The sequence below is a fragment of the Phascolarctos cinereus genome, unplaced genomic scaffold (assembly GCF_003287225.1).
Source record: "Phascolarctos cinereus isolate Bilbo 61053 unplaced genomic scaffold, phaCin_HiC Scaffold_726;HRSCAF=1367, whole genome shotgun sequence".
NCBI lineage: Eukaryota > Metazoa > Chordata > Mammalia > Diprotodontia > Phascolarctidae > Phascolarctos > Phascolarctos cinereus.
The window spans coordinates 17,788,618-17,804,625 of record NW_027556098.1 but is presented as its reverse complement, the minus strand read 5'-3'; the positions used below and the strand labels follow the sequence as shown (position 1 = coordinate 17,804,625).

Below are 16,008 nucleotides of genomic sequence, written 5' to 3'. Positions count from 1 at the left end.
TAAAAAAAAAAAAAGCAGGGGTACCAATCCTGATCCCAGACAAAGTAAAAGCAAAAACAGACCTAATTAAAAGAGATAAGGAAGGAAACTACATCTTGCTAATGGGTATCATAGACAACGAATCAGTACTAAACATATATGTATCAATTTAGTATCAATACTAAACATATATGCACCAAGTGGCATAGTATCCAAATTCTTATATAATTTGTTTTGGGTTTGTTTTTGTTTTTGTTTTTGTTTTGTCGAGGCAACTGGGGTTAAGTGATTTGCCCAGGGTCACACAGCTAGTGAGTAGAATGTGTCTGAGGCCAGATTTAACTCAGGTCCTCCTAACTCCAAAGCTGGTACTTTATCCACTGTACCACCTAGCTGCCCCCATAGCAACCAAATTCTTAAAGAAGACGTTAAGTGAGTTACAGGTTGATGATCAAATAAGAGATAGAGAATGTTACAAAATGTAAAGCAGATAATTTAGATTATATTAAATTAAAAAGGTTTTGCACAAACAAAACCAATGCAAATAAGATAAAAAGGAAAGCAGAAAGCTAGGAAACAATCTTTACAGAACATGTCTCTAATACAGGTCTCACTTATCAAATATATAGAAAACCGAGTCAAATTGATAAGAATACAAGCCATTCCCCAATTGATAAATGGTCAAAGGATATGAACAGGCAGTTTTCAGATAAAGAAATCAAAGCTATCTATAGGCATGTGAAGAAGTGCTCTAAATCACTTCTGATTAGAGAAATCCAAATTAAAACAACTCTAAGGTACCACCTCACACCAATCACATTGGCCAACATGAAGAGAAGGGAAATGATAAACGTTGGAGAGGATGTGAGAAAACTGGGACACTAATGCACTGCTGGTGGAGTTAAGAACTGATCCAACCATTCTGGAGAGCAATTTGGAATTATGGGCAAAGGGCAACAAAATTGTGCATCCCTTTGATCCAGCAATACCACCACTAGGTCTGTATCCCAGAGAGAGAGAGAAAGAGACACAGACAGACAGACAGACAGACAGAAACACAGAAAGAAGAGAGAGAGAGAGAGAGAGAGAGAGAGAGAGAAAGTTTCTACATATGTGAAAATATTTATAGCAATCCTTTTAATGGTGGAAAAATGTTGAAAACTGAGGGGATGCCCATCACCTGGGGAATGACTGAACAAGCTGTGGAATATGAATGTAATAGAATATTGTTGTGCAATAAGAAACGATGAACAGACAGATTTAAGAAAAACCTGGAAAGATTTATATGAACTGATACTAAGTGAAATGAACAGAACCAGGAAAACACTGTACACAGTATCAGCAATATTATGTGATGATCAACTGTGAGTGACTCAGCTCTTTTCAGCAACACAATGATCCAAGACAAATACAAAGAACTCACAAAGGAAAATGCTGTCTACATCCAGATAAAGAACTGATGGACTCTGAATGCAGATTGAAGCACACTTTTTTACTTACTTTATTCTTTTTCGTGTGTTTTTTTTTCCTTTTTGATCTTTCTTTCACAACTATGACTAATATGGAAAAGATTTACATGATAGCAAATGTATAGCCTCTATAAAATTGCTTATCATTTTAAAAAGGGGGGGGTGGAAAGGAAAGAGAAAAAAATTGTAACTCTAAATCTTGTAAAAATAAATACTAAAAATTGTCTTGATGTGTAATTGGGGAAAAATAAAATACTATTTAAAATAAACAAATAAACATCAGCTTAACTACTGACACTATCTGTCCAATGATTTGATACATCATTAGAAAAATAAGCACATTGAAATTGATTTTCTTCTTATAAATGAAGCGAGACATAAAGAAGTTACACCTGTAAAGTGGACAAGCTCACAGGTGATTCTTGAAAAGGCAAATAAGGATACTAGTTCAGGTATTTTCATCATGCAGCAAAGAGTAACAAACAATATCATTTCAGAGGAAATTTCATTATCTTATCTTTGCAAAGTTCATCATATATATAACTAAAAAAGACCACGTGCCTAATCTCCTCTCTACTATTTTTCTTCTCTCTCCTTTCTAATCTCTCTGCAAACTATTTTTTGGCCTCACCATTCAACTGAAACAGCCCTCTCCAAAGTTATCAATATTCTCCTAATTGCCCAAATTGATGGCTGTATCTCAATCTTCATCCTTCTTGACCACTCCAGCACAAGATAGTTGATCACCTCTTCCTAGATACTTTTTTTCCCTCTCTAGACTTTTGGAACACTGATAATTCTTTGTTCTCCCCCTACATGACCAACATTGCTCCTCAGCCTTTTTAATGGCTCTTCATTTCACACTCAGCAACAGTGAGTGTCCCCCAAGGTCTCTGTCCTATGCACTTTTGTCTTTTTGCTCTATAATGTCTCATTTGATCTCATCAGCATCCATCAGTTCAATTATAATCTCTATGCAGTTGATTCCCAGCTTAACTGAAACAACAGAGTCCTCTGAGGGAGAGATGGGAGGCAGCAAGAGCCAGGCAAGTCATAATTACAACCACCTTCACCCTAATGGAGAGAGTACAGGACCCTGCACCTTAAAAATAGCAATGTCCTTTAAACCAGGGCTTCTTAAACTTTTTCCACTTGGTGACCCCTTTTTGCCCAAGAAATTTTTATGCATCCCCAAGCACATAGGTATATAAAATGAGTATACAAATCAAACACTTACTGATAATAAATCATAAGGAAATTTGTTTTAAAACATTTCTTTGGCATACATATAATTTTACCATTTATTAAAAATAAAAGCAAATTTGTATACTAATGAGATGGACAGGCCTGTTTATTTTTACATAAAGAATTAAATATTGGTGGAATATTTGATACTGCAAGATGTATAACATCTTCAACGTTTTTCAGAGTTGATCGATGTTTTGAATTTGTAAACATCAATGCTGAGAATGTCACTTCCCAGAAATACATAGTACAAAATGGCAGCAGTATGTTTAGGGACATTTCAGAAACCACTGGAAATTCTGTGCTAATCCTAAGCCAAAATTCATTTAACAATTTTGTATGTACAGTAAAAACACTGCAATTCATAACATACAATAGTCTCAAATCTGAGCCAAGATATTTCTGGCAGCATTCATTGACATTGCATGGTGTGATGGCATTTGCAGTGCAAAGTGTGCATGTTGTATGTTCAGAATCAAAGCTGCAATGAAGTTGCATGATGCAATATGGGCAAAAATTACCAGAAACACCTTAGATTCATTGCACTTTTGATTTTGAATTAATTTTTGGTCATTGTGCATTCAAAAACCTTTTAAAGTTGCCAAATTTATCACGACCCCCCCACATACAGTTACACATCCCCATATGGGGTCGTGACCCACAGTCACTGCCTTAAACTACTACATATGCTTCTACCCCATCCCCTGAAATCACCACTGAGGAAAGACATAATTACAAAGAAGGGGCTCGCCTTCATTATCACTATCAGCAACTGCTGACCACCTGCCACCAATAAGCAGATAGGTACAAGAGCCCTAGGAGTGGTTGCACCCCCCTCGCCCAGACCACTGGCCTTGCAGCTCAGCTCTCACAGTCTACCTAGGAAGGAGACAGAAGAATCTAGCCATTCCCACCAATTGCCAGCCAACTCTTCCCTCCTGCCCCTAACCAGACAAGTCAACCTAGCCAAAGCAGAAAAGCACCCTAAGGGACAGACAGGAGGCAGCATATGCACAGTAAGTCAAACCACCTTAACTGTTAACCCTTCTACAGACACTGATAGAGACAGCCTAGGATCCTGCACCCAACAGCTTTGGGAATAGCAATGCTTCCAGACCAGTGTCCTTTATCATCATCCTGGGAAGCAACTCCTGTAGAGATGTAGTGTACCTGCAGGTGCTATAGCCACTGCTACTAAAAACCTCCAAAAGAGAGTTCCTGTCACCAAAATCCTTGGCACTGTCAAACAATTCAGCATCAGAAATTGATGTAATTTTATCAGTGGAAACATTAAAGAAGAATCATTAACATCTGTTTTGCCACTGCACTGTAAGGACTATAGGACCTTTCCACTTGACTTTCAGCTAAAGCCTTAGATATGTGTGGTTTCCCCCTTCAGAATGTGACCTCTTTGAGAGCAGGAACTGTCTTACTTTTCTAATTGTATCCTTAGCACTAGTACACTGCTTTGTACATAGCAAGCACTTTAAAAATATTTCAGTTCATTTATTCATTCATTTATCTATAAACCCAGACATACCCTCTCTTCTAAGCTAGCACTACTCATCATCAAAAAATTTTGGGATATCATTACTGTACCTTAGGCATCTTGCCATGTCCAAAACAAAACTAATTATGTTTCCACAAAAATACTTCCCTCCTTTCAAATTTCTGTGTTACTATTGAGGGGGCCACTATTCTCCCAATCACCCAGCCTCACAACCTCAATGTCTTCACTCTCATTTACCACACATATCGGATCTGTTGCCAAATGCTGTAAATTCTACCTTCACAACATCTCTTGTTTATGTCCCGTTCTCTCCACTCACACTACCACAACTCTAATTCAGGGGCTCATTTCCTCTCACCTGGACTATTTCGGTAGCCATCCAACTGGTCCCCCTACTTATCTCTCCTTCATTCCAATCCAATCTAATGTTCCACTTCACTGCTGACTTTCTCTAAAGTGAAGATCTGATCGGCCATTCACCCCTCACTGATAAGCTCCTATGAGTCCCTATTACCTCCAGGATTGACTATAGACTTCACTTTTTTAGCATTTAAAACTCCTCAGGAACTAGGCCCTTCCTTCCTTTATAATCTTTTTATACTATACTTCACTGCATATACTCCACAATCAAGCAATGCTGAGCCCCTTGCTGTTCTTGAATACTATAATCTATAGCTTGTATTTGTGTTTCTGCACTAGTTGTTCCTCAATCCTGGAATGTGTTGCCCCTTAACCTCTCTTGATCTCTCCAGCTTCCTTGAATACCCCACTCAAATCCCACTTTCTGCAACAGGACTTTTCTGGGGCTCCACCCAAACCTGATCTGCTAATACTTTTCCCTCTCAGATTGTCTTCCATCTATTCTGTACAGATAACATATGCATAGTAATTTATATTTTGCCACTCTTTTGAAACCAGGGACTTTCTTTGCCTTTCTTCATATCCACAGTAACTCATACATAGCAAGCGCTTAACAAATGCGTGTTGACTGACTGAATCACAAAGGCCAAAATCAATACCAATTTATATAAAACACAAAGATGAGAAGACATGGCATGATATTTAGTAAATAGCTCCAGCTTAACCTGGTTAAATAAACTTTGATACAGAAAAATGGGAAATGGATAAAGTTAAACACAATTTCCTTTGCTTTTTATTACCTCTTAGTGAATTTTAGCTGGTATAAAACAGCCTTCACAATGAGGAGGCCAAAAGATCTCAGAAACTGACTCTGCTGGTAAACACGAACTCTTTGCCAAGCTCTTACAATACTGATTTACAGCCCAAAATTGTTTACAAAAGATCTCAGAGAGGATGGTGAAAGATTTTAAGTCGAATCTCTTCAAAAACAGCAAAATGAAATAGAAAAGCAGCACAAAGCTAGGCATTAGAGCACTCTATCAACAGCTGAAGGACACAGAAAAATAATAAATGTCAAATACAATAAATTATTCAACATTTCTAGACTTAGCTTTTTGGTTGCTGTTTCATCATCAATGACAAAACTATATCTAGTGCCCTTAATTTTTCCTAAACACTAGGAATTTAGTATTTGAAGGTATTATCATAATCTGTGACTGCAAAGTCAAGAGCAAAGGATCTAGGAAAGGTACAAAATTAAGTTACACAAAAATGGAGGTGAAAGTAAGGTCCATGAAAGAAATCTGAGGGCCACACATGGAGGAGTGAGAGAAGGTATCTTTTTATATCCTTTCTTTTGAACCAAGCTGGGTCCAATAATTAATAATTAATTCCGTAGTATTCTACAAATAAATATTACTTTTCTGTCATGAAAATAGCCTTCATTACAACTACCAAAAATAGCTAAAGGAAGAGGAAAATTTTAGAAGATAGAGGGCACACAGTCACATTGCCTGACTCCCAACCCATGGCCAATTTCTCCCCACCCTATCTTATACCCAATTTTGAAATGAAAATATTAGGGAAAAGGGAAGAAATGACACAAACAAACATTAATATTCTATGAAACGATAAAAATATTTCCTATTTTTATTCTTAAAGTTAATAGCTTTCATAGTTTGGCTGCCTCCTGACCCACGTAGCTAACCATGTTCCTTTGCAATCTCTTTCTGTTCTACACTTTTCCTGAGGATCTGTGTAGGAAGATGTGCTTGCTCTTAAACTGTTTCTGTCTCTCTAGAGAAGGGGAGAGAGATGGAAGCTTTTCTCCCAACACTAATCAGCTGGAACAGAGTTTCTCCAACTAATAGTCTCCCTGGCTATTTTGAGACCTTATATTAAGAGCTTTCTTTTTAGTCTAGCCTATTACTCTTAACCCAATTAAAAACAATTATATCCTACTCCTTGATTGTTCTATTTTCCCCATGTTTAATTATCCCTTTAAATACTCTGTCATTTCATGTCCTTTTCAATTCTCTCATGGCAGATGGCATAACCTAGAGAATCTGATACCAATGCATCTAAATTTGGATAGAAAGGTATGATCTGGAAAGTTTCTATAAATGGAAGAATACCATCAGAAAAAGGCAGGTCAGTTTATTAAATTCATAATGTGGCATCGAATGGTTCGGGGCCACAAGGTGAAAGAAGTTAGATATGTCACACGCAAAAAAATGAAAGCAATCAATCTGGCTTAGTGTATACCAATTTAAATAATTGTTAGGGAAACTTCTAGACCAAATATTAGTTTTAAATATGTATTAACATGTCTGGCTAAAAATTTGAATCCAGACATAACTAGGCCAATAAATGTTATTTGACATTATTTTTCATGCCAATATATAACTGGAAAAACTGTAGTAACATATTAATCAGCACCTACTATTCATAAGCTTCAAAGAGCATAATTGAAATGTATAGCAAAAAATTGTGAGCAAGAGAGAAGCAGAAAAAGGGAGAGTAACACTTTAGGTAGAAGCTTTTTCCTATAAAACATGGCATAGTGTCTCCCTATGGATATTTTTATAGGATTGGGACTGGGCTTGTAATTTCACCATTATAGAAAACTTCCACATGAGAGGCACCCTCTATCAATGCAAGTCAGCACTTTCTCTATGATTTACAGTCTTCAGAGAACCTCCTGGAGGGCACACATTTGCCCAGGGTCAGATAGCCTGTATGTGTCAGAGACAAGCCTTGAAGTCAAGTCTCCATGATATTAAGTCTGACTTTCCACCTACAGTGTGATGCTTCTTCTTTGTGAAGATGAACAAAGACATGATGGAGGTGGGGAGGGAGACCAGATAGAAGATGTGAATTCAGTCAAAAACAATACCTTCTGAAATGTGCACAAAATGAAGAATGAATTGTATAACTTCCTGACCATTTCCTTATTGAATGTATTTAATAAGCCTCATTCTCTCAGTATGTAAAGATTTCCCCAGGAGTGAATGCCATTCTTTGAGAAAAGGCATTAAGACCTTTAGGCCACAATGATGTCATTTAAACTTATACAAGGTGCCTTTGCCCTGGAGAATCTGGCCTTCTATCCTTATCTACAGCTCATTAAGTTAGATTTGGAGCTCAAAACCTCACAGGTTTCAAGCTGGAGTGGACCTTAGAGTTCAGCACGTCTAGCCCTCTCCTTTTACAATGATAAAAACTGAGGCCTAGGGGAAATGTGACTTGTTAACAGTCATGCAGCCAGTGTCTGAGATGGGATTTGAGCTCATGGCTTCCTGACTCCAAGTTCAGCACTCTATTCACTACCTTGAATCAACACAGAAGGCAAAAAGGCAAAATATTATTTTGATATTCAAAAGTTATTAAAGATGAAATAAGTTTCATATAAATTTACTTTAGAGCCACAGGAAAAACTAGTCAGGATGAAATACAATTTGGCACATGCACCTTTGACTCATGAAAAAAACTCTAAGACAGGTAAATCACTTTCTAGGACTGGCTGAACAAAGAACTGGCTGTGGATGAATCCAAGGAACCACTTAGTATGATTACTTCACAGCTAGAAACTAAGAAAAATAATATTTTATTCAACCATTTGGGCCAATATAGTAAAAAGAGAGACAGACAGAGACAGAGAGAGAAATGTGGTAAAATGAAATTCTAATGGTTTAATTTTCTAAGACCTATAGATTTCAATTAGATTGTCAATAGTGCCCCATAAACAAAATAATGTTACAAAAGGGTAAAAACAAAAGAACTAAAAGATATCAAGTTATGCTTTATGCGTATGTTTAAATCATTTTAATATTCTATGATTAAAATGACTAAATATAGATCAGAGAATAGTTGAAAAAAATGGACATGCCTTCTTTCAAAGCAGAGGTAGGGGACTATGGATGTGGAATACTGTATATGCTGATATAGTTAATGGTATGTTGGTTGGTTTTCCTGATTTTTTCTTTCCCTTTTTTTTTTCATTTTATTACAAGGAAAAACTCACTGGTTTGGGCTGAGGTGACATATTGAGAAATAAATATGATATAAAAATATTTAAAACTATTTCTAAAAAAGGAAAAGAAACAATTTAAGAGATTATGGCTAGGCCAGGGAAAAAAAATCAGATCTGAACAAAAATAACCTATTAATGAACCTAAACATCTTACTGTTTTTCCCCTTTTAAAAATGAAAGACAGTTTCTGTTGTATATGCCTGTGTGTGGGTAGAACATGTGGATTCTGTAAGATTATGAAAGAAAGCATCAATTCACACACTACTATATTTATATGTACCACACTATATAAATCTCAACTACGTCTTCAAAGAACTCTCTCTCTACCTTTCCCAGAAAAAGGAAACATTATTTTTAAGGCAAAATCTTACATTAGGAAGGAAAAAAAAAAAGAAAAATCTATCAACAGAAAAAAGTACTTTTTGGGGCGGAGCCAAGATGGCAGAGTGAAAGCAGTGACTTGCTTGAGCTCTCCCTCAAACCCCTCCAAATACTCATAAAAAATGGCTCTAAACAAATTCTGAAGCAGCAGAACCCACAAAAAGACAGAGTGAAACAAATTTCCAGCCCAAGACAAAATGGATGATTGATCAGAAAGGTGTATCACGCTGGGCTGGGAGCGCAGCACAGCATGGGCACGCAGGCCGCAGCAAACCTGGAGCAGGCCTCAGAGGACTGAATTGCAGGCAGCTGTGGAGGTTTCCAGACTCCTCAATCCACAAATGCCAAAAACAACTTAGAAGGTCAATGGGAAAAGTCTGTTTCTGTCGGTGCACAGAGAGGAAGGCAGGGTTTCAGATCCATTCCCCAAGAGCGTGGCCCTGGCTGGAGCAGCTGCTTCCTAAGCTTCCGGCCCACAGACTGAGAGGGAATCCAGTGGCTGATCAGAGAGGGATTGCAGGGATCTCTTTGCCAGTGCTGAGGCAGGAATCTCTTGCTTTGCCCGTGTGTGGATCTGGGTCACAGTTCTGGGCGGAGGTGCTGGGGCGAGGAGGAGCGCTGGCGTGGTGGAGCTTGTAGTGGCTGTAGAGAGGAACCCCTCCTCACAGTTACAGGACAGAAAGGAGTACTTGTGGTCACAGGCCAGGAAAGGAGTAAACACCTCTCCCCTTATCATACCACCTTGGAAGAACTGAAAATTTACAGGTCCCTACAAGCATCTCTGAAAACAGCTACACAAACTTGGGACAGTACAGTCTCCACATTGGAAGCAGACTCTTACCTTAACAAGGAGTTTAAAACTCAAGTAATTGGCTGGGATCATGAGCAAACAGTGCAAAAAGAGTCAGACTATATTATCTTACTTTGGTGAAAAAGAAGATCAAAATATGCAATCAGAAGAAGACAACAAAATCAAAGCTCCTACATCCAAAGCCTCCAAGAAAAATATGAATCAGTCCCAGGCCTTGGAAGAGCTCAAAAGGGATTTTGAGAAGCAAGTAAGGGAAGTAGAGGAAAAACTGGGAAGAGAAATGAGAGTGATGCAAGAAAATCATGAAAAACAAGTCAACAGCTTGCTAAAGGAGACCCAAAAAAATACTGAAGAAAATAACACCTTAAAAAATAGCCTAACCCAAATGGCAAAGAGGTCCAAAAAGCCAATGAGGAGAAAAATGCCCTAAAAAGAAAAATTGGCCAAATGGAAAAGGAAGTCCAAAAGATTACTGAAGAAAATACTTCCTTAAAAATTAGAATAGAGCAATTGGAAGACAGTGACTTTATGAGAAATCAAGACACTGTAAAACAAATCCAAAAGAATGAAAAATTAGAAAACAATGTGAAATATCTCATTGGAAAAACAACTGACCTGGAAAATAGATCCAGGAGAGAATTTAAAAATTATTGGACTATCTGAAAGCCATGATCAAAAAAAGAGCCTAGACATCATCTTTCAAGAAATTATCAAGGAAAACTGCCCTGATATTAGAACCAGAGGGCAAAATAGAAATTGAAAGAATCCACAGATCTCCTCCTGAAAGAGATCCCCAAAGGAAAACTCCTAGGAATATTGTAGCCAAATTCCAGAGTTCCCAGGTCAAGGAGAAAATATTACAAGCTGCCAGAAGGAAACAATTCAAGTACTGTGGAAACACAATCAGGATAACACAAGATTTAGCAGCTTCTACATTAAAGGACCACAGGGCATGGAATATAATATTCCAGAGGGCAAAGGAGATAGGATTACAACCAAGAATCACCTACCCAGCAAAACTGAGTATAATCCTTCAGGGGAAAAAATGGTCATTCAGTGAAATAGAGGACTTTCAAGCATTCTGATGAAAAGACCAGAGCTGAATAGAAAATTTGACTTTCAAATACAGGACTCAAGTGGAACATGAAGAGGTAAACAGGAAAGAGAAATCATAAGAGACTTATTAAGATTGAACTGTTTACATTCCTGCATGGAAAGATGATATTTGTAACTCATGAGAACTTTGTCAGTATTAGGGTAGTTGAAGGAAAAAAATTATATGTATGTATATATATATATAGATATAGATAGAGGGCACAGGGTGAGTTGAAGATTAAGGGGTCATATCTGGAGAATAAAATTAAGGGATGAGAGAGGATGATACTCAGAGAAAAGGGAGAGGTAGAATGGGGTAAATTATCTCACAAAAAAAACAGAAAAGAAAAGTCTCTCACAGTGGAGGGGAAACAGGGGAAGGTGAGAGGGAATGAGGGAATCTTATTCTCATAGGATTTGGCTTAAGGAGAATAACATACACATTCAATTGGGTATGGAAAACTGTCTTACCCTACAGGAAAATAGAGGGAGAAGGGGACAGGAGAGCAGGTGGATGATAGAGAGGAGGGCAGATTGGGAAAGAGGGTAATCAGAAGCAAATACTTCTGAGGAGGGACAGGGTCAAAAGAAAGAATAGAATAGATGGGAGGGCAAGATAGGATTAAGGGAAATAGAGTTAGTTTTTCACAACATGTCTACTAAGGAAGTGTTTTGCATAACTGCACATGTACAACCTATATTGAGTTGCTTGCTTTTTCAATGAGAGTGGGTGGGGAGGGAGGAAGGGAGAAAATTTGGAACTCAAAGTTTTAAAAACACATGTTTAAAAAAAATGTTTTCACATGCAACTGGGAAATAAGAAATACAGGAAATGGGGTACAGAAGTCTATCCTGCTCTACAGGAAAATAGAAGGGGGGTTTAGCTTGGACCGACTGGGGCAGCGGAAGCATAGAAGAGAAGGCGGCCTCAAGATATTGTCTACCCATTTAATCTGAGAAAATGGAGACCAAGCAGCCAGAAGAAACCTTCCCCAACACTGAAACCAATGGTGAATTTGGTAAGCACCCTGCTGAAGATATGGAGGAGGAGCAGGCCTTTAAAAGATCTAGAAACACTGACGAGATGGTTGAACTGCGCATTTTGCTTCAAAGCAAGAATGCTGGAGCAGTGATTGGGAAAGGAGGCAAAAATATTAAAGCACTTCGTACAGACTACAATGCCAGTGTTTCAGTCCCAGACAGCAGTGGCCCCGAGCACATATTGAGTATCAGTGCAGCTATTGAAACAATTGGAGAAATTCTGAAGAAAATCATCCCTACCTTGGAAGAGGGCCTGCAGTTGCTATCACCCACTGCAACCAGCCAGCTCCCGCTCGAATCTGATGCTGTGGAATGCTTAAATTACCAACACTATAAAGGAAGTGACTTTGACTGTGAGTTAAGACTGTTGATTCACCAGAGTCTGGCAGGAGGAATTATTGGGGTCAAAGGTGCTAAAATCAAAGAACTTCGAGAGAACACTCAGACAACTATCAAGCTTTTCCAGGAGTGCTGTCCTCATTCCATGGATAGAGTTGTTCTTATCGGTGGAAAGCCTGATAGGGTTGTGGAGTGCATAAAGATCACACTGGATCTTATATCTGAGTCTCTCATCAAAGGACGTGCACAACCCTAAGACCCCAATTTCTATGATGAAACTCATGACTATGGTGGTTTCACAATTATGTTTGATGATCGACGAGGGCATCCTGTAGGATTTCTAATGCGGGGAAAAGGAGGCTTTGATAGAATGCCCCCAGGTCATGGTGGGCATCCTATGCCCCCATCTAGAAGAGATTATGATGACATGAGCCCTTGCAGAGGACCCCCACACACCTCCTCCTGGACGGTGGTGGGGCGGTAGCAGAGCTCGAAATCTTCCTCTTCCTCCACCACCACCACCAAGAGGAGAAGATCTTATGGCTTATGACAGAAGAGGGAGACCCGGTGATCATTATGATGGCATGGTTGGTTTTAGTGCTGATGAGACTCTGCAGTAGACTCTGGAGTCCTTCCGAATGGCAGATGGCTTATGAACCACAGGTTGAGTACCATGAGTTTACGAGTGGTTCTGGATATGATTATTCCTATGCAGGGGGCCATGGCTCATATAGTGATCTTGGTGGACCCAATATTACAACACAAGTAACTATTCCCAAAGATTTGGCTGGATCTATTATTGGCAAAGGTGGTCAGTGAATCAAACAAATACATCATGAATCTGGAGCATCAATCAAAATTGATGAGCCTTTGGAAGGATCTGAGGATCAAATTATTACCATTACAGGAACACAGGACCAGATACAGAATGCACAGTATTTACTGCAAAATAGTGTGAAGCAGTATGCAGATGTTGAAGGATTCTAATGCAAGATATTTTTTTCTTTTTTATAGTGTGAAGCAGTATTCTGGAAAGTTTTTCTAAGACTAGTGAAGAACTGAAGAAGTCCTGCTTCTTTTTTTTTTATCTGCTTCTGTTTAAAAAGCCAACATTCCTCTGCTTCATAGGTGTTCTGCATTTGAGGTGTAGTGAAATCTTTGCTGTTCACCAGATGTAATGTTTTAGTTCCTTACAAACAGGGTGGGAGGGGAAGGGCACGCAAAACTAACATTGAAATTTTGAAACAGCAGCAGAGAGAGTGAATTTTATTTTTGTTCATTGTTGGTGGTAAAAAAAATAATAATTTTTTCCCTCCTGTAACTATTGTGAACACCTTGCTTTGTGGTCACTGTAATTTTTTTTTGGGGGGGGGGACAGGGGAGAAAGAGTATCAATAGTCCACGCCCTGGCATCCATTCAGAGCAGTGTGCAGAATGTAATGCTCTTTTGTAAGAAACACTTTATGATTTTTAAAATAAATTTAGTGAACCTAAAAAAAAAGGAAAATAGAAGGGGAAGGAGATGAGAGAAGGGAGGGGGGGGAGATAGAAGAGAAGGCAGACCAGGGGAAGGGGTATTCAGAATGCATGCCATCTTGGGGTGGTGGGAGGGGGGAGAAATTTGGAACTCAAAAACTTGTGGAAGTGAATATTGAAAACTAAAAATAAATAAATTTATATTTTTTTAAAAAAGTACTTTTAACACAACTCTCAAGTTATCTGGGTATTATTCTACAGAGAAAGCAGGGAGATGCTCTACAGGGCATCTTAATGGTTGGAATTGCTTATTATCAGATGAATCAAGTGATGCTACACAACCACTTAATAAATAATGTCAGCCACCACACTTTCACCCTCAATCTTCTTTCCCCACTCCCTACCCATACTTATTAGCAGCTGGGCTAGGTTCACAGTCCCCTCTTGAGAAAGTAAAATTTTTCATAGGTCACTTCTCTACTGTCCACCAACCCCCTATGGCCCTCTGTTGTTCATCAGGACACTGTGGCTCCTTCCTTTGCTAATCATGTTTCCCAACCTGTCCATATTAAATTAATTAAAAAGCTTCATTTTAATTTTTGGGAAAATGTACTATCCAGGCATCTTTATTTTTATCAGGTGTCACTGAGAGCTCTACTTAACAGTAATACATACACACACACACACACACACACACACACACACACACACATGCACAGAGAAATGTGGTAAAATGAAATTCTAATGGTTTAATTTTCTAAGACCTATGGATTTCAATTAGATTGTCAATAATGCCCTATAAACCAAATGCTGCTATAAAAGGGTAAAAGCAAAAGAACTAAAAGATATCAAGTTATGCTTTATGTGTATGTTTAAATCACTTTAATGTTCTATAATTAAAATGACTAAATAAAGGTCAGAGAATACTTGAAAAAAATGGACATGCCTTCTTTCAAAGCAGAGGTAGGGGACTATGGATGTGAAATACTGTATATGCTGGTATAGTCAATGATATGTTGGTTGGTTTTCCTGATTTTTTCTTCTCCTTTTTTCATTTTATTACAAGAAAAAACTCACTGGTTTGGGCTGGGGTGATATATTGAGAAATAAATATTATTTAAAAACTATTTCTGAAAAAGATATATACATGAGTATATATGCATACATATGTATATATATATATATATGTATATGTGTGTGTGTGTGTGTGTGTGTGTGTATGTGTGTGTGTATAGATATAGTCAAATATTTTACCTAACATAGTAAGGAAAAAAAAACAAAACCAACAGGTACCTTATAAAGTCTCTATTTTACCCCAAATTGATTGTTTTTTTTTTAATTTTTCCTGGAACTGTAATTTCATTGAATTGAGGGAACTCCCTTTAGCACTGAAGACAGGCATCTGCTCAGCAACCTAGAGTGATAAAAGGGTCTCAGGGCCAGGGTTTCTACTGTAATTCGTAGGTAAGAATCAAAGCCCAGTCTTCCTTATTCTGAAGGTTGGCTCTCTATCCAAAATGCAGCACTACTTCTTTAGTGAACTCATTAACAGCCACTTAAAAAAAAAAAAAGCAAACACTTTAAGTCAGTATAGCTCTGTAAGCAGTACATATATCCATAGCCCATTAATAAAGCATGAAGAATAAGTGAAATTAAAATCAGCCCTGAGAGGCAAGGGGCATTCTGTATTATGTTGTTTACCCATTTTCCCTAACATATAAAATTAATAATGTGAAAATGATTTTGGAAAATGTGCAGAGCAGTAAATTTAATATTAAACGCCTATGGTTATAAACATTTGAATTAATAGCTAATATTTTTAAGAACATAATCACTAATGAATATGCAAAGGATTCTAATTTCATCAAAGTGAGGAAATCCTGGTGTGGGAATTCTTTTCATCAATAGATCACAAACCATCTAAGCCTCATTACCTAAGTCCCAGGTTGCCTTGGGACACATAGTAGGACTACATCACTAACAAGTCTCAGAAGGAGAATCTGAACTCAGATTTTTGTGACTTGAAGGCTGGAACTCAACCGACTATGACCTACTGCCTCTCTGCCATCACTAACACTAACACTAACAACACTAACAATTGCAGGTGTTTTCCATGTAATTCAGGGTACTATACAAAATACATCTGGAATAGATGTCAACTTCCACATCCAAAGGTTTTTGAAACAAAAACTGAAAAGCCGGCAGAAATGGTTTCCATTTCAGAATTAGGTAGATGGGGGAAAGATCCAATGACAGAGAAGTTTGAACA

At 38.0% G+C, this 16,008-nt stretch overlaps 1 protein-coding gene and 1 pseudogene across 4 annotated transcripts in view; one reads left to right on the top strand and one right to left on the bottom strand.

Annotated features, from left to right (window-relative positions):
• Window positions 1-16,008, bottom strand: part of NLGN4X (neuroligin 4 X-linked) — a 426,216-nt gene that overhangs the window by 326,599 nt on the left and 83,609 nt on the right. The gene's annotated exons all lie outside the window — the stretch shown is intronic.
• LOC110221524 (heterogeneous nuclear ribonucleoprotein K pseudogene) lies at window positions 11,807-13,496 on the top strand (annotated as a pseudogene).